Source organism: Rhinopithecus roxellana, chromosome 18 (assembly GCF_007565055.1).
Source record: "Rhinopithecus roxellana isolate Shanxi Qingling chromosome 18, ASM756505v1, whole genome shotgun sequence".
In the NCBI taxonomy this organism is placed as follows: Eukaryota; Metazoa; Chordata; class Mammalia; order Primates; family Cercopithecidae; genus Rhinopithecus; species Rhinopithecus roxellana.
Genome location: NC_044566.1, coordinates 75,217,765 through 75,241,223, shown reverse-complemented (window position 1 = coordinate 75,241,223; position 23,459 = coordinate 75,217,765).

Here is a 23,459-nt window from a genome sequence, read left to right as displayed (position 1 = left end):
TGAAAGTAAGTTAAAGATATTGTAACACCTCACCACTGCTTACATCTCATGAAAATCTCAAGAACTTTCTTTTACATAACACAATACCATTATCATACCCAAGAAATTTAACATTGATGCAATATTTTCTAATACACAGTCCATACTCAGATTTTCCTGATTATCTACAAAGGTATCCTTTATAGCTGTGTTTTTTATCCAAGATCCAATCAAAGTTCACTTAGTGTTTTATGTCTCTTTAGTCCTCTTTAACTTGCACAGTGTGCTGCCTTTTTGTTCATTTAAGTTTTTCATGACATTGACATTTTTTGAAGAGTTCAGATCAATTGTCTTAGGAAATGTTCTACAATCTGGATTAGTCTGAGGATCCAGTCATTATTTTCTGGATATTCAATGTTCTATAATCTATTATTGTCTTTTTTTAATTTTCACTTTGTCTCAAATTTAGCCAATCAGGTGGTCGTTCCTATATTCTTTTGACATCTTTCCATCACTCTTTTAGCAATTCCTTGCTTTCTGGCACAAGATGTTTCATGTTTATCTAATGCAAGACCTGGAATCATCTAATACTCCAGGAAGTCCTGCCCTTTTGGTGGGAATAGTATTTGGAAACTAACATAACTCGCTTGCAATGTGTCACTGCACCCTGGCCCTTTCAGTAGACAGAGCTAGGAAAGAGAATCTATTAAAATCATGAGTTCATTAAAATTGATGATCCATTTGGAGTTTATTATAATGGATGCTATGAATATGGACTCTACTTTTTTCCCCAAAATTATCCAGTTGTTCCAAAACCATTTTATCTATCCTGTTCACAGTAATTTAATATACAAATTTATTATATGTTTACTTTATATATTTACTTGAATCTAATTTCTGTATATACTGAAAAACTTAGAACTATTAAAAAATTCAGCAATGTTGCAAAAATACAAAATCAATACACAAAAATTAGTTATTACACACTAACTACTACAACACACAAAAATTAGTTTCTGCACACTAAAAATGAAGCATCTGAAAAGAAAATTAAGTAAATGATACAATTTATAATATCATTAAAAATAAAATATTTAAGTGTAAACTTAACCAAGAAGATGCAACACTTTTGTACAGAAAACAATAAAGCTTTTAGACTGAAGGAAATTAAATAAGACACCAATAAATAGCTCCTTCATATTTGTAGATTGGACACTTAATATTAAAATGTCACTACCCAAAGCTATCTAAAGATTCAATATAATCTCTATCAAAATTTTCAATTATGCAGAAATAAAAAATTCCATCCCAAAATTTATATGGAATCAAAAGAAAACTTCAATCACCAAAATAATCTTGAAAAAAGCAAAACAAAGTTATATATCTTGTACTTTCTGATTTCAAATTATATGACAAAACTACAGTAATCCAAATAGTGTGATACAGGCATAAAGGCAAACATAGAGACTAATAGAATAGAATAGAGATCTCAGAAATAAACCATCATATATATGGTAAAAGGATTTTTGACAAGGAAGACAACACCATTCAATGAGGAAAAGAGTCATTTCAACAACCGGTTTTTGGAAAGACTGGATATTCAGATGTAAATGAATAAAAATGTACCTTTACCTTACATCATATACAAAAATTAACTGAAAATGATCAAAGCCCTAAGCAAATGTAAGAGCTAAAACTATAAAACTCTCTGAAGAAAACAGGAAGAAAGCTTCATGACACTAGATTTAGCAATAATCTCTTGGGTATGACACCAAAGCACAAGAAAAACAGAAAAAATGTATAAGTTGGACATCATCTAAATTAAAAACTTTTGTGCATTGAGGAACATTATTAACAGAATGAAAAGGCAAACCACAGAATGGGAGACAATATGGCAAATTGTATATATAATAAGAAATTAATATTCAGAATATTTTAAAAATTACATCTCAAGAACAAAACAAACAACCCAATTAAAAATAGGCAAAAAGCATTAATAGATATTACTCCATAGAAAATATACATTAAATACATGAAAAGATCCTCAGCATCACTAATCATCAGGGAGATGCAAATCAAACCTACAATAAGATAACACTTATACCCATTAGGGTGACTATTATTAAAAATAGAACAGAAAATAAGTGTAAGTATGTGGAGACATTGGAACTCTTGTGCATCACTGGTGGGGCGATAAAATTGTGTGGCTGCTAATGAAAACATGGTGGTTCCTCAAATAATTAAACATAGAATTGCCATAATATACAGTCATTTCAACTTCTGCATATATATCCAAAAGAAGTGAAATCAGGGACTCAATCAGATAATTGTACATCCATGTTCATAGCGTCATTATTAGCAATAGCCAAAAGGTGAAAGAAACTCAAGTGTCTGTTAAAAGATAAATGGATAAATGAAATGTGATATATATATATATATATACACACACATACATATAAATACAATGCAGTATTTCTCAGTATTTAAAAGGAAGGAAATGTCACCCAGTGTGGGGGTACATGCCTGTATTCTCAGCTACTTGGGAGGTTGAGGCAGAAGGAACGCTTGAGACCAGGGGTCCAAGGCTTCAGTGAGCTATGATCATGCCTGTGAATAAACACTGTACTCCAGTCTACAGTATAGAGAGATCCTGTCTCTAAAACAAACAAATGAACAATTAAATAAATGGAAGGAAATTCTGACACATGCTGCAAACACAGCTGAAACTTGAAGACATTAAGTGAAGGGAAATAAACTAGTCACAAAAGGACAAATACAGTATAATTTATCTTATGTGGATATATTAGGATATAAATATTTCATATCCTAAACACATATGAAGTGCTTGAATAGTCAATTTCCTAGACACAGAAAGTAGAGGAGTATTTAACAGAGGTTGCGGTGAGGAAGGGATGGGAGTTATTGTTCCATGATTACAGAGGTAAAATTTTTGGGGGGAGCCATTGAGGAAAGCCATCATCATTCATTTAGTAAGAAAACAGTGCATCAATAAATTTAAGCAATATTTTGCCATGTATTACAAATTCATTTTCTTCTGTTAATAGTCTTTGAAATATGTCAGTAACAAACTACATTGCTTATAATTTATTTTGGTTGATATTCTCATAAGAAAATCCACATATACTACTTCACATAAAACCCCAGGTATGTGAGGGTTATTCACTTGTTTTTTCAACATTTATTAAGCACCCCACTATATTACTTCTTCAGATAATTTTACTATTAGAGATAAAGAATTTGAGAGATATTAAATAATTGGTGTTTATTCTTTTTTTGATACAACACTAAGTAGACTTGTACATACTCTTCTTTGAGTTGATCTTTTCCTAACTATCCACATAAATATTCATAAATTTTTTGAAACATATTTTTTCATATTTTATTTGCTCACTTAGAAAAATAATTCAAACATGAAAAAACAAGGAATGACCTCTTGTAGTGTAGAAAATCAAAACGTTCTATTTTTAGAATAACAAATGAAAAGAGAAAATGAAAAAGGGCAGAAAAACATTTAATTTGACAATCTGTCACACACAAAATAGAGCAGCAATGCTGTGATGAACAGACCGCTACATATGGAAGAAACAATCATTTATCCTCAAAGGTTCTTTTATTCTTATTCCACCATTCTTTGTAAACTTGCAAACACAGAGTATTCTAGCATGAATAGAAGGGAAGATGCAGGCATGACAAATTTAAGAGCAAATGTGTAAATTTAATTTACCACTGAGGAATATGAGAAATTTGTATCAATAGCTTAAAGTTACGTCTTGGTTCCTTTAAGGTGACAAGAGTTTTCAACTCCTTCTATTGAAATACATTCAAAAGGAGAAGCTTTCTTCTTTCCAAAACATTTTAAAGTTAAAATTGAATGGAACTATAAAATTGCCTTTCTTATCAGGGGAAACACCCAAATTCATCTATTCTTTCTCAAAGTTTTATTTGTTTGTTTGTTTTTTGTTTTGTTTTGTTTTTTTTTAGAAGAAAGAAACCTCTTCTGATGAAAACCCTACAAATGTTTGGACTGATGCTATTAAAAAATGCATGATCATTTTAATTCACTTGAATCCCTTGTTTCCTTCAGAAAAAATGTGTTGAGACAGCTCTCTCCCATTTGCTTTCATGACTTTATCAAACATCTCAAGATCACTGCCTAATAGTTTGCAACTCTCCTTATTCTCCCACAAATGAACTCATCAGCTTATTGTGACAGCTTAGTTTATCAGGAATCCACTTCTTCGCATTCTGACTCATTATATACATCTGAAAACATCTGTATTTTCTTTATACAAGTGCTTAAACTCATCATACATAAGCTTCTTCACCTGTCAAGTGGGCTAATACAGGGTGATGTCTGAATTGATTGATATTAATAATAATAGCTTACATGTATTGAGTATATTACGCACTAAGCACAGTGCTTAATGTTTCACATTTGGAGGAGCATCATAGCACAGTGGTTAAAGACCTGGGCTCTGGGTTCAAACTGCCTGATTTGAAAGTTTCTCCAATTATTCCCTGCCAGATATTCATATGTAATTGTGGGCAAGTTGCTTCACTGCTCTGTGGCACAATTTCCTCATCTGTAAATAACAATACCTACCTTATTGAGTTGTTATGAGGATAAAATGAGTTACTAATAGGGCCTGCTATTTGTTAAATAAAAATATCCTTACATGAGTTAAATATTTTATATCCTAAACACATATGAAGTGCTTGAATATCATGAATTCTGAATAAACTTTTTTATTCTTAATCTGAGTTTACATATATTTTGTAATATTGATGTGATTGATAAGCAAGAAACAGGGTGATTAAAGCAAAAGAGAAGATCAACACTTAGAGGTATGACTTAACCAGACCTTCCGCTTTGGCCGGTTGCAGGGATGAATGTCTCTGTAATAGCTGCAGAAAGGTTGGTGGAAGGGCTTGGTTATCTGAGAATGTGAGAATGACTAGTGTCTTTTTGGGATTTTTCTCTGTTCTCCGTGTGCACATCTCCTAATTACACTCATCCTGCTGATATATTCTCTCCATACTGGGACTTCCTCTGGCTCAAGCACTATGAAGACGAAATACAGTTGTAAATTCTGTAACCTCTTTGGTACCATTTCATGATAACCTTGAGGGTCACAATGCATAGTTTGAGGAATACTGGTTTAAGCTATATTTTCTCTGCTTGTTGATGAGTGTGTCATATGGGACAAAATCAGAGGCCATCCTGAGGTTGAGATGTATTGCATTTATTGCTTTTCTGCTATCTACAATGTCCTCTGCTCTGTCAGCAAAGGCTATTAGATTGGTCTTTGATAACTTGCTCTTCTAACTCGTGTTAGTTATTACCTTGCAATCTGAGTGTTTACAAATTGATTTTCTGATGATACGCTCCAATATTTTTACATAAACTGAAGTTAGCATGGATTGGTCTATAATTTCTAGCATTTACAATAAGTTTTTAAGCAAATCTTCATAAAGTCTTTCTCATATCCTTTGAGCATCTCTCTTATCACCTATAAGTTCTCAGGATAATTCAGCCAATTCATTATTTCACTGCAGGATGACTGTTGTCAGCCCTGCTGAGATAAGCACACACCTGTATTTTAGGCGATTAGACTCTGCTGTTTGTATTTTATCTTGTTAGCCTTCCATTTTTTTTCTCTCTCTCTCTCTTCTTCCCTCTTTTTCTCCCCACCTTCCCTCCTTCCCTTCTCTTTCATTTGCTATACAAGTAAAAATAAAGGCCACACGAAAAATTGCTTTTTATGGATTAACTTTCTTTAATTTTCTCTTCCTTTCCATAATGGAATATTAATAATGCCTGCTGCTTGAGGTATGCTAATCATATTGTGGTCATGTTTTTAAAAAGAGTTTTTATCTTTCTGTGATATGTGCTAAAATATTTCAGTTTGAAGTTGTATGTCTGAGATTTTCTTCAAACTAAAGCCAAGTCATAGGCAGGTTCAGGTATCTAATAAATACACCAGGGCCAGAAAAACACAAGAGCTTGCTGAGTACCTGGTGTCAAAGCAGGTGGTTCATGGATGTCCTGATTCCAGAGTGATGAAGAGAACTGATAATGCTCCATGTGTGGCATTAAGATAACATCTCAGAGGTCTTTAATTCATACCTACTTTATATTTATAAATAATAATTTATCCAAGTGTACTTATGCAGAAAATGCACAACGTGAGGATTTGGCTGATATTTCTGTGTTCTTGTTCTTTTTCTGCAAACTCTACATCAACACCACCACTCACTTCAACATTATTTCTATGCTGACTTTTCTTCCAGCTCAAATACCATCCCTGCAAGAAGCCTCATATATAATAGTTCCTTTCTCTGGATGAGTCTCTGTCTTGACCTCCTTTATGGCACTTCCATGCCCTACAATATATTGTAGCTGTGTACATATCTGTGTCCATATTCATATCCTCTACTTAACAAAAAACTCCTTGAGGATGCTTTTTTTATTTTATTTTATTTTATTTTTTGCTCTGTTGCATATACTGGAGTGCAGTGGCATGATCTCGGCTCACTGCAACCTCTGCCTCCCGGGTTCAAGTGATTCTTCTGCCTCAGCCTCCCAAGTAGCTGGGACTACAGGAACATGCTACCACGCTCAGCTAATTTTTGTATTCTTAGTACAGACAATGTTTCACTATATTGGCCAGGCTGGTCTCGAACTCCCGACCTTGTGATCAGCCCACCTTGGCCTCCCAAAGTGCTGGGATTACAGGGGTGAGCCACTGGGCCTGGCCAAGGGTGCTTTTCAATCCCATATGTCTTTGTGTCCACCAGCACCCTGTGCTTTGCTAAGAAGTCCTCAATAAATAAATGTCTGTTGAATGAATAAATGGTGAGTGCAAAAGTTTCCAGACCAGGAAAGGCAAAAGCAAAAACACAGCATCACTTTGGATCTCTGCAAAGTAGTCTTCATAGATGAAAAGACGCTTCTAGACTTAATTAACAATAAAAACTTCATTAACTCATAACAGCAACTAGTATTTGTTGCAACCTTTCTACAGAACATTGTCTCTTCTTTCAATAGCAGATCAATGGCCACATTTTGTAGAATGATTTGCTCATAAACTGTGAACATCCACATAGCTCTTTTGTACATAAAGCAAGATAAACTGAAGTTGGAATTGGCTATCTGGAAAGTTAAACTACTTCTCTAAATACAGAACTCATGTTTACTGCTTCATGAGCCTTTTGGCAGTTTCCCTAAAATGACCAGCATTACAGCCATGTAAACATTTTGAAGATTATACCACAGCCATTCTTGTCTTTTTTCTTTTTTAATGATTACTATAACGTGTTCATTATGGGAAAGCATGCCCTAACAATGCCTCACTGAATTTTAAGGGAGCAGTAGTTGAGAGAAGCACTGTAAGTCCAACAACTATTAAGAAATCAAAATGTACGGATCAAAACTTATTTTCAAAGAAATTAAGTTGCAAAAAAGTCTCTGGGTGTGTATAGTGTTTTGGATAGTTTATATTCTGCTGCTAAATGCTGTAGTGGCTGGAATAAAAGCTGTCAAGAATTTTTTTAATCTTTATTTTAAAATAAATAGAACAACAAAATTGGCATTCTTCTAATTAAAAGATACTTGCTAAGGATTTTTTAAATGTGTAAATGTAATTATCATAGTCTTATTGCAGAGAAAAAGAAAAGGAAATAATTTATGTCTTTGTGTTGATATATGATGATGAAATAGGTAAGCATCAAACATTAAACCTTCTATTTATTTTCAGTCTTGTGAGGTAGATGGATGTGGCAGACTATTTGCCTCCCAAACTGTGTACTTTGGTCCAAGACTAGGGTGAGGCAAGCAAGGCAAGTAAGGCTGGAATATGTAATGAGGCTCTCAGGTTTCTGCAAATCCCAATCCTGCATCTGTGTGACCCTGAACTGGCTGACCTTGAGAATGACTGACTGACCTTGAGAGTGACTGGCTCCTTAAATTTTGCATACTCAGCTTCTGGCTTGCCTCACTCAAATCTTGGCAATTGCTTTGCTTTGCAGCTTTACTGCATTTCCCAGCTTCCCAGGTTAGGAGTTATCTTGTAACTAAATTCTGTCCTGTGGAATATGGACAGAATTAGTGTTTGCCCCTTCCAGTCTTGATCTACAAAGTTCTCTAAAGTATTGTGATGGTTAATTTTATGCATCATCTTGGCTGAGCTAAGGAATGCCCAGATAGCTTGTAAAACATTATTTCTGGGTTTGCCTGTGAGGGTTTTTCTGGAAGAGATTAGTGTTTAAATCAGTAAACTGAGTAAAGAATATCCACCTTCACCAATGTGAGCAGCCATTGTCCGATCCATTAAGGGCCCAAATAGAACATAAAGGTGGAGGAAAGGCAAATTCTCTCTCTTGTGTGTGTGTGTTGGGACATTTATCTTTTCCTGTTCTAAGACATGAGAGCTCCTAGTTTTGGGGACTTTGGATCTTGGGACTTATAGTACCTTTCCCCCTGGTTCTCAGGCCTTCAGTCTTGGGCTGCAAGTTACAATAGCAGCCCACCTAGTTCTCAAGCTTTGGACTTGGGCTGAATTATACCACTGGCTTTTCTGGATTTCCAGCTTGCGGACAGCATACCATGGGAGTTCTGAGCCTCCGTAACCATATGAACCAATTCTTACCATAAATCTCTTACATATAGATATCCTATTTCTTCTGTTTCTCTGGTGCACCTTGACTAATTCAAGTACAATCCTCCATGCTTCTTTCCCTCTACTGGCTGATAGAGAGGGATTTAAGGATGCAGAGTAGGGTACAGCCACAATTTGGAAGGAAATTGAGTCACTGAGTTGCACAGAGAGAAGAAATGCTTGTGAGAACTGTCCAACCAGAGACACCCACGTTAGATCCTTGAGTAAATAGAAATTAAGTTTTATTATTTTAAGAAACTAAATATAGGCAGTTGTTTGTCAAGCAATTAGCCTACTCAGGATTATAGTCGGTATAATTTCTTTATTTTTTTCTTTTTGGAGGTAATGAAGGCTCAAAAGATTTGTTAGTTGCAAAAGGTCACATAGCTCAAGGAAGTCTAGGATTTGAATTCTAGTCTGACTTTGAAGTGTATATTATTCAACCTCCTCATTTTGTGTTCTAGAAATCACTAGAAGTGACTACTGAGAATGTACTTAATTCAATTAGTAAATCTTTCCAAATATGTATCCAATATGCTGTGTGATAGTTTCTTAAACACTCTCAACCATAGAAGCTTTAAGTGAGAAAATAAGATGGTATTCTTCTTTACAGTAAGTCATTTAAATTAAATAAATTTACTATAAAAATGTAGCCCTGTTTGGATTTGAGCTGCACCCCACCTCCCGCTCCACCCCACCTCCCGCTCCACACACTACACACACACTACAGGCCCCATTTCCACTGTGGCTCACCAGATCCTCCCAACTTCCAGATTTCTGGCTCTGGTTCTATTAAATTCAGCCACAAATTGTGGCAAATGAAAGTTGATGCAATGCTAAGGTGTCATAGGGAAGAAATATTCCCTTTTCTGCTTTATTGATCTCCAAATTTTATTGGGAGAAACTCATATTCAAACAGTGAAGCCATCGTTATCTATTTGTTATTCTTACAAAGGGTAGTTCATGAATAGATCTATTCTGCAATGTAAACACATATCCAGGATCTGTTTGGGGTCTGTTTTTTGTGTAGAGAGTCTAGCCAGTTACAGGTAGCAACATGAGACAAGGGCGGGAGCACAGCCTGTAGAAATCGGATCCCAAGTCCACCCATGGCATATTATCCCTCCAAACCATGAGTTTACTGATTTTTCTCTCTTCAAAGCAAATCAATGAGGAGACATGTGCATCTAAAAATAAAATAACTAGATATTTTTAAAATTCTCTATGGTTTTAATGAATAGTTCTATTTATTAAATAGAGAAACAAATAATAAACATTGTAAAACCTCACGATTATTTTTTTAACTTGATTTTTATTTTTTTATTTTAAGGTCCAGGGTACATGAGCAGGATGTTCAGGTTTGTCACATAGTTAAACGTGTGCCATGGTGGTTCGCTGCACCTATTAACCCGTCACATAGGTTTGAAGCCCAGCATGCATTTGCTCTTTTCCCTAATGCTCTCCCTATCCCCACCCTCCCCCGACAGGCCCTGGTGAGTGTTGTTTCCATCCCTGTGTCCATGTATTCTCATCCCACAATGTTTTCTAACTGAAAATGTGGAAACATCTACAACTCTTTTTTGTTCTTTTTTCTTTTTAATTTAAAGGTAAAAATTATATATACATTTCTATATTGCTTTTTTCATATGATAGCAAAAGGATATAGTAACCCCACCTTATCCTCAGGGGATATGTTCCAAAACCCACCTTGGATACCTGAAACATCAATTAGCACTAAACACTATATATACTATATTTTTTTCCTATACATACATACCTATGATAAAGTTTAACTTATAAATTAGGCATGGTAAGAGATTAAAAACAATAATAATAAAATGGAAAAATTATAACAATATACTGTAATAAAAGTTATATGAATGTGTTCTCTTGCTCTCTCAAAAAAGTCTTATTATGTTGTATTTACCTATATTCAGACTGTGGTTGGTTGCAGGTAGCTGAAACTGTGGAACGTGAAACTTCCGCAGGAAGGAGAAACTGCTGCAAACATGAATATCTTTAAAGCTGATTTTCTTAATTTAAGTAGTGAAATGATGTGACCTAAGGAAAAGATTGGCGTATTTGCTTTCTAACGAGTGTGATTATTTGCCTGGTTCTTTCATAAATTAGATAAATAACAGGAAAATCATTGAATGTCTCCAATATTCAATGTCTAATTTGTAAATAAAACACATTAGTAATATCTAAATTATAAAGTACAATGATATGAATATCCTTGTGATAAAATTGATCATACAGGATAAAATTGGATCATGTGTGATATGGCTTAATACAGATACTCATTCTTTTTTTTTTTAATTTTGTTTCTCTGTTTTCCAGGTTCTGTGATGTCATAGTAAATTGTACATATTCACATACAGCCAAAGTGTAACATGAGATTTTTTAAAAAGGGCCCTGCTTACTCAGTTTCATGAGCAAAAGCACTGCAATTCTGATTGCAGCTTTCTGGTAGAGTGATCATTGATGATCATTGATGTCTCCCCATGCCCTGTCCTTTATTCTCTCATCCAACTAATTTGCACATCCAGTAAAATTTACCTCCTTAATAATTTCCCATGTCTGCCTCTGCTTCCATTTTAACAATCAGTGGGACCTAATTTAAGCCCTTGTTAATTTTATTCAGACTATTACAATATACCAACTGGCCTCTCTGCCATTAATGTTACTTCTTTTATCTCTGTTTTCATTTTAGGTTCATGGGTTACATGTGCAAGTTTGTTACAGGGGTATAAAGTGTGGTGCTGAAGTTTGGACTTCTATCTATCCCATCACCAAGCTAGTGAACATAGTACCCAATAGGAAGATTTTCATCCCTTTCCTCCCTTCCTCTCTTCTTCCTTTTGGAGTCTCCACTGTCTATTATTCACATCTTTATGACCACATACACCCAAGATTTGGCTTCCATTTATAAATTAGAATATGTAATATTTGGTTTTCTGTTTCTGTATTAGTTTCCTTCGAATAACGGCCTCCAACTGCATCCATGTTGCATCTAGCTGCAAAGTACATGATTTTGTTCTTTGTTATGGCTACTTAGTATTCCATGTTGTATGTGTACCACATTTTCTTTATCCAATTCACCGTTGATGTACCTATGTTAATTCCATGTCTTTGCTATTGTGAATAGTGCTGCGATAAACATACAAGTGCATGTGTCTTCTCGGTAGAATGCCTTATTTTCTTTTGGGTGTATACTCAGTAGTGGGATTGCTGGGTTGAATGGTAGTTCTGTTTTAAGTTCTTTGGAAAATCTCCACAGGGGCTGAACTAATTTGCATTGCCCCCCACAGTGTGTAAGTGTTCTCTTTCTCCACAACCGTGCTAACATCTGTTGTTTTTTGACTTTTTAGTAATAGCCATTCTGACTTGTGTGAGATGATACCTCATTGTGGTTTTGATTTTCATCTCTCTGATGATATTGAGCATTTTTTCATATGCTTCTTGGCCACTGATATGTCTTTTGAGAAGTGTCTGTTCATGTCCTTTGTCCACTTCCTAATGCAGTTCTTTTCTTGTTGATTTGTTTAAATTTCTGATAGAATCAGGATATTAGTCTTTTGTCAGACGCATAGGATGCAACTATGTTTTCCCAATCTGTAGGATGTCTATTTGCTCTGTTAATATTTTTTCTTCTGTGCAGAAAAAAATAGGTCCCATTTGTCTATTTTTTGATTTTGTTGCATTGCTTCTGGGTTTCTTGTCATAAATTCTTGCCTAGGCAATGTCTAAAAGAGTATTTCCTGGGATTTCATCTAGAATTTCTATAGTTTGAGGTCTTACATTTAAGTCTTTAATCTACCATGAGTTAATTTTTGTATATGGTGAGAGGTAGGGAGTTCAGTTTCATTATCCTGTATTGGTTAACCAGTGTTCCTGTACCATTTATTGAATATGATGTCCTTTCTCCATTGTTTATTTTTCTCAACTTTGTTGAAGATCAGTTGACTATAGGGGTGTGACTTTATTTCAGAAGTCTCTATTCTGTTCCATTGGCCTATATGTCTGTTGTTGTACCAATACCATGCTCTTTTGATTACTATAGCCTTGTGGTATAGCTTGAAGTCAGGTAATGTGATAACTCTAGCTTTGTTCTATTTTGTTAGGATTGCTTTGGCTATTTAGGCTCCTTTCTTGGTTCCATATGAATTTTAGAATAGTTTTTTCTAATTGTGTGAAAAGAAGAGTTTGGTAGTTTGATAGGAATAGTGTTAAATCTGTAGATTGCTTTGGATATTATGAACATTTTAACAATATTGATTCTTCCAAATATTAACATGGAAAGCTATTCCATTTGTTCTTGTTGTCTATGATTTCTTTCAGTAGTGTTTTGTAGTTCTCCTTGTAGAGATCTTCCTTGGTCAGATATTTTCCTAGGTATTTTAACTTCCTTTTGTGGCTATTATGAAAGAGATTACATTCTTGATGTGGTTCTCAGCTTGAATTTATTGGCATATACAAATGCTACTGATTTGGAAAAATTGATTTGGTATCCTGAGTCTTTGTTGAAGTTATTTATCAGGTCTAGGAGTCTTTTGGTGGAATCTTTGGAGTTTTCTAGGTATAGAATCATATTGTTAGCAAAGAGAGATAGTTGGACTTCTCTTTTCCTACTCGAATGCCTTTTTTTTCTTTTTCTTGCCTGATTGCTCTGACTAGGATTTCCAGTACTATGTTGAATAGGAGTAGTGAGTGTGGACATCCTTGTCTTGTTACAGTTCTTAAGGCAAATGCTTATAGCTTTTGTTCTTTCAGCATGATGTGGACTGTGGGTTTGTAATATTTGGCTCTTACTATTTTAGGGTATGTTCCTTCAATGCCTAGTTTCTTGACAAATTTGATTGTGGACAGATGTTAAATATTATTAAATGCTTGTTCTGGGTCTATTGATATGATCCTATGGTTTTTGGTTTTAATATTTTTATGAGGTGAATCACACGTACAGATTTGCTTATGTTAAACCATTCTTGCATACCAGGGATAAAATTCACTTGATTGTGGTGACTCAACTTTGTGATGTGCTGCTGGACTCAGTTTGCTAGTATTTTGTGAAGGATTTTTGTATCTATTTTCATCAGGGATATTGGCCTATAGTTTTTATTGTTGTTGTGTCTTTGCTAGATATTGGTATCAGGATGATGCTAGTTTCGTAGAATGAGTTAGGAAGGAGTCCCTCCTCTGCAATTTTTTGGGATACTTTCAGTAGAATTGGTATTAGCTTTTCCTTGTACATCTGGTAGAATTTGGCTGTGAATCCACCTGATCCAGGACTTTTTTATTTATTTATTTTTTGGTTGGTAGATTTTTTAGTACTGATACAATTTCATTACTCATTATTGGTCTGTTCAGGATTTCTGTATCTTCCTAGTTCAACATTGAGAGTCTGTGTGTTTCCAGCAATTTATCCACTTTTACTAGATTTACTAGTTTGTGTGCATAGAGATATTCATAGCAGTCTCTAAGGTTCTTTTGTATTTTGATCAGTTGTGATGTTACCTTTGTTTTTTCTGATCGTGCTTTTTTAACTGTTCTTTAATTCTTTCTTTCTCTTCTTTCTTTCTTTCTTTCTTTCTTTCTTTCTTTCTTTCTTTCTTTCTTTCTTTCTTTCTTTCTTTCTTTCTTTCTTTTCTTTCTTTCTTTTTCTTTTTCTTTTTCTTTTCTTTTCTTTGTTATTATTATTTTTTTAATGTGAGACAGAGTCTTGCTGTGTCACCCAGGCTGGAGTGCAGTGGCACGATCTTGGTTTACTGTACCCTCTTCCTCCCAGGTTCAAAATCAAGCTAGTAGTCCATTGATTGGGATCCCAATTTCATTTAGTTCTGTTCTGATTTTAGTTCTTAATTTTCCTCTGCTGTCTTTGGGTTTAGTTTGTTCTTGATTTTTTTAATTAAGTGTAAATTTAGGTTGTGAATTTTAGATATTTCTTTGTGTAGTAGGTGCATACTATAAACTTTCTTCTTAACACTGCTTTCACCATAGCCCAGAGATTTTGGTATGTTGCGTGTCTATTTTCATTGTTTCAAAGAAATTTTTATTACTACACCAATTTTGTTGTTTACCCCAAAGTCACTTAGGACTAAGTTGTTTAGTTTCCATATATTTATGTGGTATTGAGGGTTCTTCTTGTTATTTATTTTATTTTTATTCTATGGCAGTCCAAGAAGATCCTTGGTGTAATTTTGATTTATTTTGAATTTATTAAGACTTGCTTTATGACTAAGCATGTGGTCAGTCTTCAAGCATGTTATATGTGCAGGTGAAGAGTGTGTATTCTGTTGCTGAGCAGAGTATTCTGTAGATGTCTACTAGGTCTAATTCGATGGTCAAATTTAAGTCCAGACTTTCTTTGTTGGTTTTCTGCCTTGATGATCTGTCTAATGCTGTCAGTGGGGTATTGAAGTCTCCCACTATTATTGTGTGGCAGTCAATGTGTTTTCTTAGGTCCAGAAGTAATTGCTTTATAAATCTGGATGATCCAATGTTGGGTGTAGATATTATTGCATTGATCCATTTATCATTATGTAATGCCCTTTTTAGTACTGTTTTACTGTTGCTGGTTTAATGTCTTTTTTTATCTGGTACAAAAATAATAACCCAGCCTCTTTTTTGTTTTCCATTTGCATAATCTATCCTTCTCCATCCCTTTACTTTGAGGATATGGGTGTCATTACATGTGAGATAGGTCTCTTGCAGACAGCACAGGATAGGTCTTCCCTTTTAATCTAATTTGCCACTCTATGTGTTTTAAATGGGGTATTTATGCCATTTACATTCAAGGTTAATATTTATATGTGATGTTTTATTCCTATAATATTAGCTAGTTGTTTTGTAGTCTCAATTTTGTAGTTGCTTTATAGGGTCTGTGGGCTATGTGCTCGTGTGTACTTTTGTGGTAGTAAATATTGTTCTTTTTTCCATGTTTACAACTCTCTCAAAAATCTCTTGTAGGGCCAGTTCGGTGGTGACAAATTCCTTTAGCAATTGCTTGTCTTGGAAAGAGATTAATTCTCCTTCAGGCATGAAAGTTTGTTTCACAGGATATGAAATTCTTGGCTTGCATTTCCTTATTTAAGAATGCTAAAAATGGGTCCCAATCTCTTCCGGTTTAAATCATGAAATTAAGTCAGAAATCAATAAGTTATTTGACACAAATAAAAACAAAGAGACAACCTACTGGAATTTAAATTTATAGCACTAAATGCCAACATCAAAAAGCTAGAAAGATCTCAAATCGACACCCTAGAATCACAACAAAGAGAACTGGAGAACCAAGAGCAAGCAAACCACAAAACTAGAAGAAGACAAGAAATAACCAATATCAGAGTTGAACTGAAGGAAGTGGAGATACAAAAAAAAAAACCCTTCAAAAAAATCAGTGAATCTAGGAGATGGTTTTTTGAACAAAATAATAAAATAGAATGCTAACTAGTCTAATAAAGAAGAAAAGAGAAAAGAATCAAACAGACACAACAAAAAGTGATAGAAGGAATATTACCACTGACCCCACAGGAATACAAACTACCATCAGAGAATACTTTAAATAGATCTAGGCAAATAAACTAGAAAATCTAGAAGAAATGGATAAATTCCTGGACACATGAACCCTCCCAAGGCTGAACCAGGAAAAAGTTGAATTCCTGAATAGACCAATAACAAGTTCTGAAATTCAGGCAGTAACTAATATCCTACCAACCAAAAAAAGCCCAGGGCCAGATTGGTTTACAGCTGAATTCTACCAGAAATACAAAGAGGGGCTGATTCAATTTCTTCTGAAACTATTTCAAACAATTGAAAAGGAGGGATTCTATGAGGCCAGCATCATCCGGATACCAAAACCTGGCAGAGATCCAACAAAAAAAAACTTCAGACCAATATCCCTGATGAACATCTATGTAAAAATTCTCAATAAAATACTGGCAAAATGAATCCAGCATAGCATGTCAAAAAGCTTATCCACCACGATCAAATTGACTTCATTCCTGGGACGCAAGCTTTGTTTAACATATGCAAATCAGTAAATATAATTCATCACATAAACAGATCTAAATACAAAAGCCATGTGATTATCTCAACAGACACAGAAAGGGCCTTTGATAAAAGTTCAACCCTTCTTCATGTTAAAAACTCTCAATAAACTAGGTATTGAAGGAGCACACCTCAAAATAATAAGAGCTACTTATGACAAACCCACAGCCAATATCTTATTAAATAGGCAAAAGCTGGAAGCATTCCCACTGAACCAGCAAAAGACAAAGATGTCCTCTCTCACCACTCCTATTCAACTTACTATTGGAAGTTCTGGCCACGGCAATCAGGCAAGAGAAAGAAAGGTATTCAAATAGGAAGGGAGGAAATCAAAATGTCTATGTTTGCAGGTGACATGATCCTATGTCTGGAAAATCCTGTTGTCTTAACCCCAAACCTTCTTAAGCTGATAAGCAATTTCAGCAAAGTCTCAGGGTACAAAATAAATGTGCAGACATCACAAGCACTCCAACACACCAACAACAGGCAAACAGAGAGCCAAATCATGAATGGACTCCCATTCACAATTACTACAAAGAGAATAAAATACCTAGAAATACAATTAACAAGGGAAGTGAAGGACCTTTTCAAGGAGAACTACAAATCCCCACTCAAGGAAGCCAGAGAGGACACACACAGAAAAGGAAAAATATTCCATGTTCATGGATAGGAAGAAGCAATATCATGAAAATGTCCATACTGCCCAAAGTAATTTATAGATTCAATGTTATTCCTGTTAAACTACCATTGACATTCTTCACAGAATTAGAAAAACCTATTTTAAAATTCATATGGAACCCAAAAGAGCCAGTATAGACAAGACAATCCTGAGCAAGAAGAACAAAGCTGGAAGCATCACCCTACTAGATTTCAAAGTATACTATAAGGCTTTGCAATAACCAGATAACCAAAACATCATGATACTGTTACAAAACAGACACATGGAGCACGGAACAAAATAGAGAACTCAGAAATAAGATTGTACATTCACAATCATCTGATCTTTGACAAACCAACAAAAACAAGCCACGGGGAAAGGATTCCCTATTCGATAAATGATGCTGGAATAGCTGCCTGTCCATTTACAGAGAATTGAAACTGGACCCCTTCCTCATACCTTATACAAAAATTAACTCAAGACGGAGTAAAGACTTAAATGTAAAACCCAAAACTCTAAAAACCCTAGAAGAAAATCTAGGCAATACTGTTCAGGACATAGTCACAGGCAAAGATTTCACGATTAAATTGCCAAAGGCAATTGTAACAAAAGCAAACATTGACAAGTGGGATCTAATTAAAATAAAGAGCTTCTGCACAGCAAAAGAAACTATCATTAGAGTGAACAGGCAACCTACAGTGGGAGAAAGTCTTTGCAATCTATGCATCTACAAAGGTCTAATATCTAGAATCTACAAGGAATTCAAACAAATTTACAAGAGCAAACAAACAACCCCATTAAAAAGTGGGAAAATGACATGAACACACACTTCTCGAAAGAAGACAATCATGCAGCCAACAAACATATGAAAAAATCTCAATATCACAGATTATTAGAGAAATGCAAATGAAAACCACAATGAGATACCATCTCACGCCAGTCAGAATAGCCATTATTAAAAAGTCGAGAAACAACAGGTGCTGGTGAGACTGTGGAGAAATAGTAACGCTTTTACACTGTTGGTGGCAGTGCAAAATTAGTTCAACCATTGTGGAAGACAGTCTGGCAATTCCTCAAAGAGATAGAACCAGAAATGCCATTTGACCCAGCAATCCCATTACTAGGTGTATACCCAAAGGAATATAAATCATTCTGTTACAAAGATTCACACATTATAGCACTATTCACAATAGCAAGAACATGGAATCAACCCAAATGCCCATCAATGATAGACTGGATAAAGAAGATGTAGTACCTATACAGCATGGAATATTATGCAGCCATAACAAGGAATGAGATCATGTCCTTTGCAAGGACATGGATGAAGCTGGAAGTCATTATCCTGAGCAAACTAATGCAGGAACAGAAAACTGAACACTGCATGTTCTCACTTACAAGTGGGAACTGAATGATGGGATCACATGGACACGGGGAGGGGAACAACACACAGTGGGATCTGATGGGAGGTAGGGTAGGGGAAGGGAGATTATTAGAAAGGATGGCTGATGCATGCTGGGCTTAATATGTAGGTTACTGATTGACAGGTGCAGTAAACCACAATGGCACATGCTTACCTATGTAACTAACCTGAACATCCTGCACATGTACTCCAGAACTAAAAATTTTTAAAAAGTTAGAAAAAAAGAATGTTAAAAATGGACCCCCATCTCCTCTGGCTTATAAGTTTTCTGCTGAGGAGTCACTATTAGTGTTACGGGTTTCCCTTTATAGATAATACGATCCTTTCTCTAGTTGCCTTTAAGATTTTTTATTTTATGTTGACTTTAGATAGACTAATGACTATGTGCCTTAGAGATGTAATCTTGTATGGTATCTTACAGAAGTTATCTGGATTTCTTGCATCTGCTTGCAGACCTCTCAGGGACATTTTCCTGAATTATATTCTCATATATGTTTTCCAAGTTGCTTGTTTTCTCTTTTCTCAGGAATATCAATAAGTCATATATTTGGTCACTTTACATCCCATATTTCTCAAAGGCTTTGTTCATTTTTTTAAGTTCTTTTTTCTTATTTTTGTCTGACTGGATTGATTCAAAGGACTGGTCTTTGGGCACTGAAATTCTTTCTTCTGCGTGGTCTAGTATTTTGTTATGGCTTCCAAGTGTATTTTGAAATTCCTGTAGTGAATTTTTCAATTCCAGAAGTTCTGTTTGGTTCTTTCTTAATATAGCTATATCATCTTTTAAGTCTTGGATCTTTTTCTGTTTTCTTCCTATTGGATTTCAACTTTCTCTTGGATCTCATTGCATCTTTTTGCCATTCATATTATGAATTCTATATCTGTCATTTCAGACATTTCATTCAAGTTGTTATCCATTGTTTGAGAGCTTGTGAGATCCTTGGAGATGATGAAACACTCTGGATTTTTGTATTGCCAAAGTCCTTATGCTGGTTCCTTCTCATCTGACAGAGCTAGCTGATGCTTCCTTTTTTATTTGAATTTGCTATCATTTGTATGGGGCTTTTCTATTATTATTCTTTTTTCCCTTGGGGTATGACTGTGGTGTACATTGTGTATCACTTATTGGCTTCATTTCTGGGTGATTTCAAGGTGCCAAGGCTCTGTGGGGTTTCCTTGGATGCAGATAGTTTTGTACAGTGGCTTTCTCAGACATTGCATGTTGTAGTGATATAATGTTGTTTCAGGATATAGTTGAAGCTGTGGTCCAGTAGATGGCACTTAAGAGTAACAGCTGGCAGGTAGGAGCAGGAGCAGAGGTAACAGAGATGCATGAAAAGTGCCCTCCCCCAGTGTATATTTGCCTTTAGTGTGGGTGGAGCTCACCCACCCTAATGGGAAGAGCTGTTGCTGAGTCCACAACAGTGCACTGAGGTTGAGGACAGGAGATGACAGATGGCTTTATCTCCACATCTATTACTAGACTATAGTGGTTCTTCCTCCAGGAGCTTGTGCCTCCAGGAGCTTCTTCCATGTTTCCTTTGATCCAAGACAGACTCGTGGGCTGTGCTCACCCTCCATTAGGGGCAGATCATGCTAAGGATTAGATCTCTGGTTTTGGGTATTTTCAGAGGGAAAGAGTCTGTGTAAGTTCCTTGATTATAGATAGCCCTTATATGGTGGCTTACCCAAATGCTAGTTGTGATAGTGGTGTCCTGGGCATTTGAGCAGAATCGGTGTCCTGTGGGTCCCAGGTGGCAGCAGTCTCAGGAAGATTATCTCTTTCCCCAATGTTAATGCATTTGTGTCAGATTTCCTATTGTTTTGTACTGCTGTTCAACCTCCAGCCCAGTAGGTGACTCTTATGGGTAAGAGCCAACTATGGTCAATGCAGGTGGTATATACTTGACTCTTGTTTACTGGAAGAAGATCTCTGTTGCCTCACACAATGCACTAATCAGTGGAGTTTACAGTGGTCTGATCTCGCTGCTCAGCCCTGGGAGACCAAGATGGGTGGGAACAGACTGGGCAGGCCTCCCTACAAGTCACCCAGTTGCAGACACAGACATCAGATCTGTGGACAGGGAACATGAGCCACCAAGTGCCCAGAGGGTGCGTAGGCATGGAGCTGGGAAACCTCCTCAGCCCTAAGTTCTCTAATTCAAGTTCTCTGCATGGGGGCATTCGGAGGTGACCTAAACTCCGAATCCAGAGGAATGGATGCTCTGAATGCCTGGAGGTCTACCTGACTGTGGAACAGAGGGTGCTCCACTGCACCACAATCTCAGGGGAGCAGGCTGGGGCACCCAGCAATAACACACAGGCTGCTTCCAGGTCCCCAGGCTGGTCCTGGCTACAAGTCTTGTTGCCCAGGAGAAACCACTGCTGTGGCATTTCTCCTCCCACTCTGGGCCAGTGAAGGGGGAGAGCATAATTCCAGCATCTACTGGTGGGTGCTTTCCACACTCATCGCTCAATTCTGGCTATGGAGGCCCTTTCCCCACTCCAGAATAAGTGCTGCAGTCTCTGACCCAAGAATAAAATGCCCGCATAGTAGGAATTTAAACAAATCAACAAGAAAAAAAATGAGTTGCACTAGAAAGTGGGCAAGGGACATGGACAGACACTTCTGTCTCTGGATCAGAAGTTGTCAAAGGACATAAACAGACACTTCTCAAAAGAAGACATACACATGAGTCACAGAGGGAGACTGTCTGCCTCTCTTATGTACTGAGGCTTCACTCACTTTTATCAGCCAGATGCCGTTGCAGAGGCTGTTTGCTCACTTTCTCCTCCCCAGGATCTGGGATGTCCTTTGCTATTCTGATGGATTCCCATTTTCCATCTTGAATTAGAGCTCACACTTTACCTTTAAGCACAATTTTGCTATTTCCAAATGGCTCAGGAATGCTAAAAGCCTCTAATCCACCATCTTCCAGACTTTTCTTCTATTATTATTTTTTTAAAGCTTGCAGCACCCCAGATTCCAAGGCAATCTCCCATCCACTTCCTATTCAGGCCTGCCCCTGCTTAGCTTCTGAACTCAGATTAGATCAGGCACGTTCAGGGTGGTATGATCAGAACCCTGACATTATTCGTGATAATTTTTAAAGCCATATTTTATGCTGTACACAGAATTATCTAATTAAAAAACAAGACTGATAACATCCTAACAAAAATTTTTGTTGACTCTCTAATACCACAGGATTAATTGTTCTTGCCATGACATTGCCTATAATAATCTGGCAATTTTAAACATCTCCAGCTTCATCAGTGCCCACTCCCTGCTCTAATTTTATTTTTTAATGTCATGAAATGACTTGCCCTTTCCCTGACACAATTTGCTATTCCTTATTTGGGTCTACGCCTTTGTTCATGCTGCCCTCTCTTTCTGGAATGCTCTTCCATTCCAATATATGGAATGAAAATATACCTCACCCTCAGCTCTAAGGGATGGGCTCCGATCAGCTTGAGGCAATTGGCTTATCCTATCTTCCTCATCACTGGGATAACTTTATCCCATCATTTTCATCAGGGATGACCAGGAAACACAAGCACATGTACCTAGCACCTCTCTGAAAGCAGTAATGGTTTATGGATGGACTAATTGAAGGGAATCTCAGCACTTTTGCTGAGAATTACAGAATGTTGACTTCATTCCTTCTCGGCTTGATGATGAGAAGATGTGATATTTGGAACTGCTGTAGCCTCGGTGAGAGAGTCTGAAGCTGTCAGAGGATACTCATGTGGAGCCTGAGTGTGGATGTCACCTGAGGAAACAGCATTACCCACTCCTTGGTGTCGGTGCCACGGTGACATTGCTTTAGTTCAGAAACAGCACAAGGTATTAGAGTATCTGCTCAATAATATTCATGCCCCAAATTTCCCTTTTGCTGAGTAAGTTTGGGTCTAGGATTTCTTTTTTCTTTTTAACTTACAACCAAAAGAATTATAATACTAAATATCCTCCATAGCTTATGAGTACTTCGAAGACAGATATTGTGCTTTACTCATTTTTGTTCCTTCAATGTCTCATGAAGTCCCTAACATATAAAAAGATCAGAATAAATAATTTCTTAACTAATAAATATATTTGCAGCACATCCTGAAATTATTCTATAATGTAAAGCCTATCTAAATCAATATATTTACTCAAATTGAAAAAGACTGACCTTCCCCTATGTATTGAAAATAGAAATTCCCCAATGTTGAACTAGTTATGTAACCAATGATAAACAGTGTATAGTAGAATTTCAACAGCCACTTCTAATATAGGAAATTATGATAATGTTATACCTATGGAAAATGTCTCTTTCTTCTTGCTTAGTTTTTTCTGGGTCTCTATCATCTTCTCATCTCTCCTGTCTTACATTGTTCCATGTTCCATTTACAACTCTACACAATACTTGTTTTCATATGTTCAGCTGTTTATTCACATTTTAAAATATTTTTGTTTACTCTGTAATTATTCAAAAATTTCATTTTAGGTTCAGAGTATTCATTTAGTGTATTTATGTAGCTCTAGCTACTATAGCTCTAATACAATACTTCTCAAGTTTGGGCAATACTGTTAATGCCAGTGTCACGTTGGACAATGTCTGTTGTTTGTTGCCTGTTATCCTGAGAAGAAATTCTCTCTCTATAAGTCTGTACTGGAGGAATTTCATTGTTTTGCACTGAA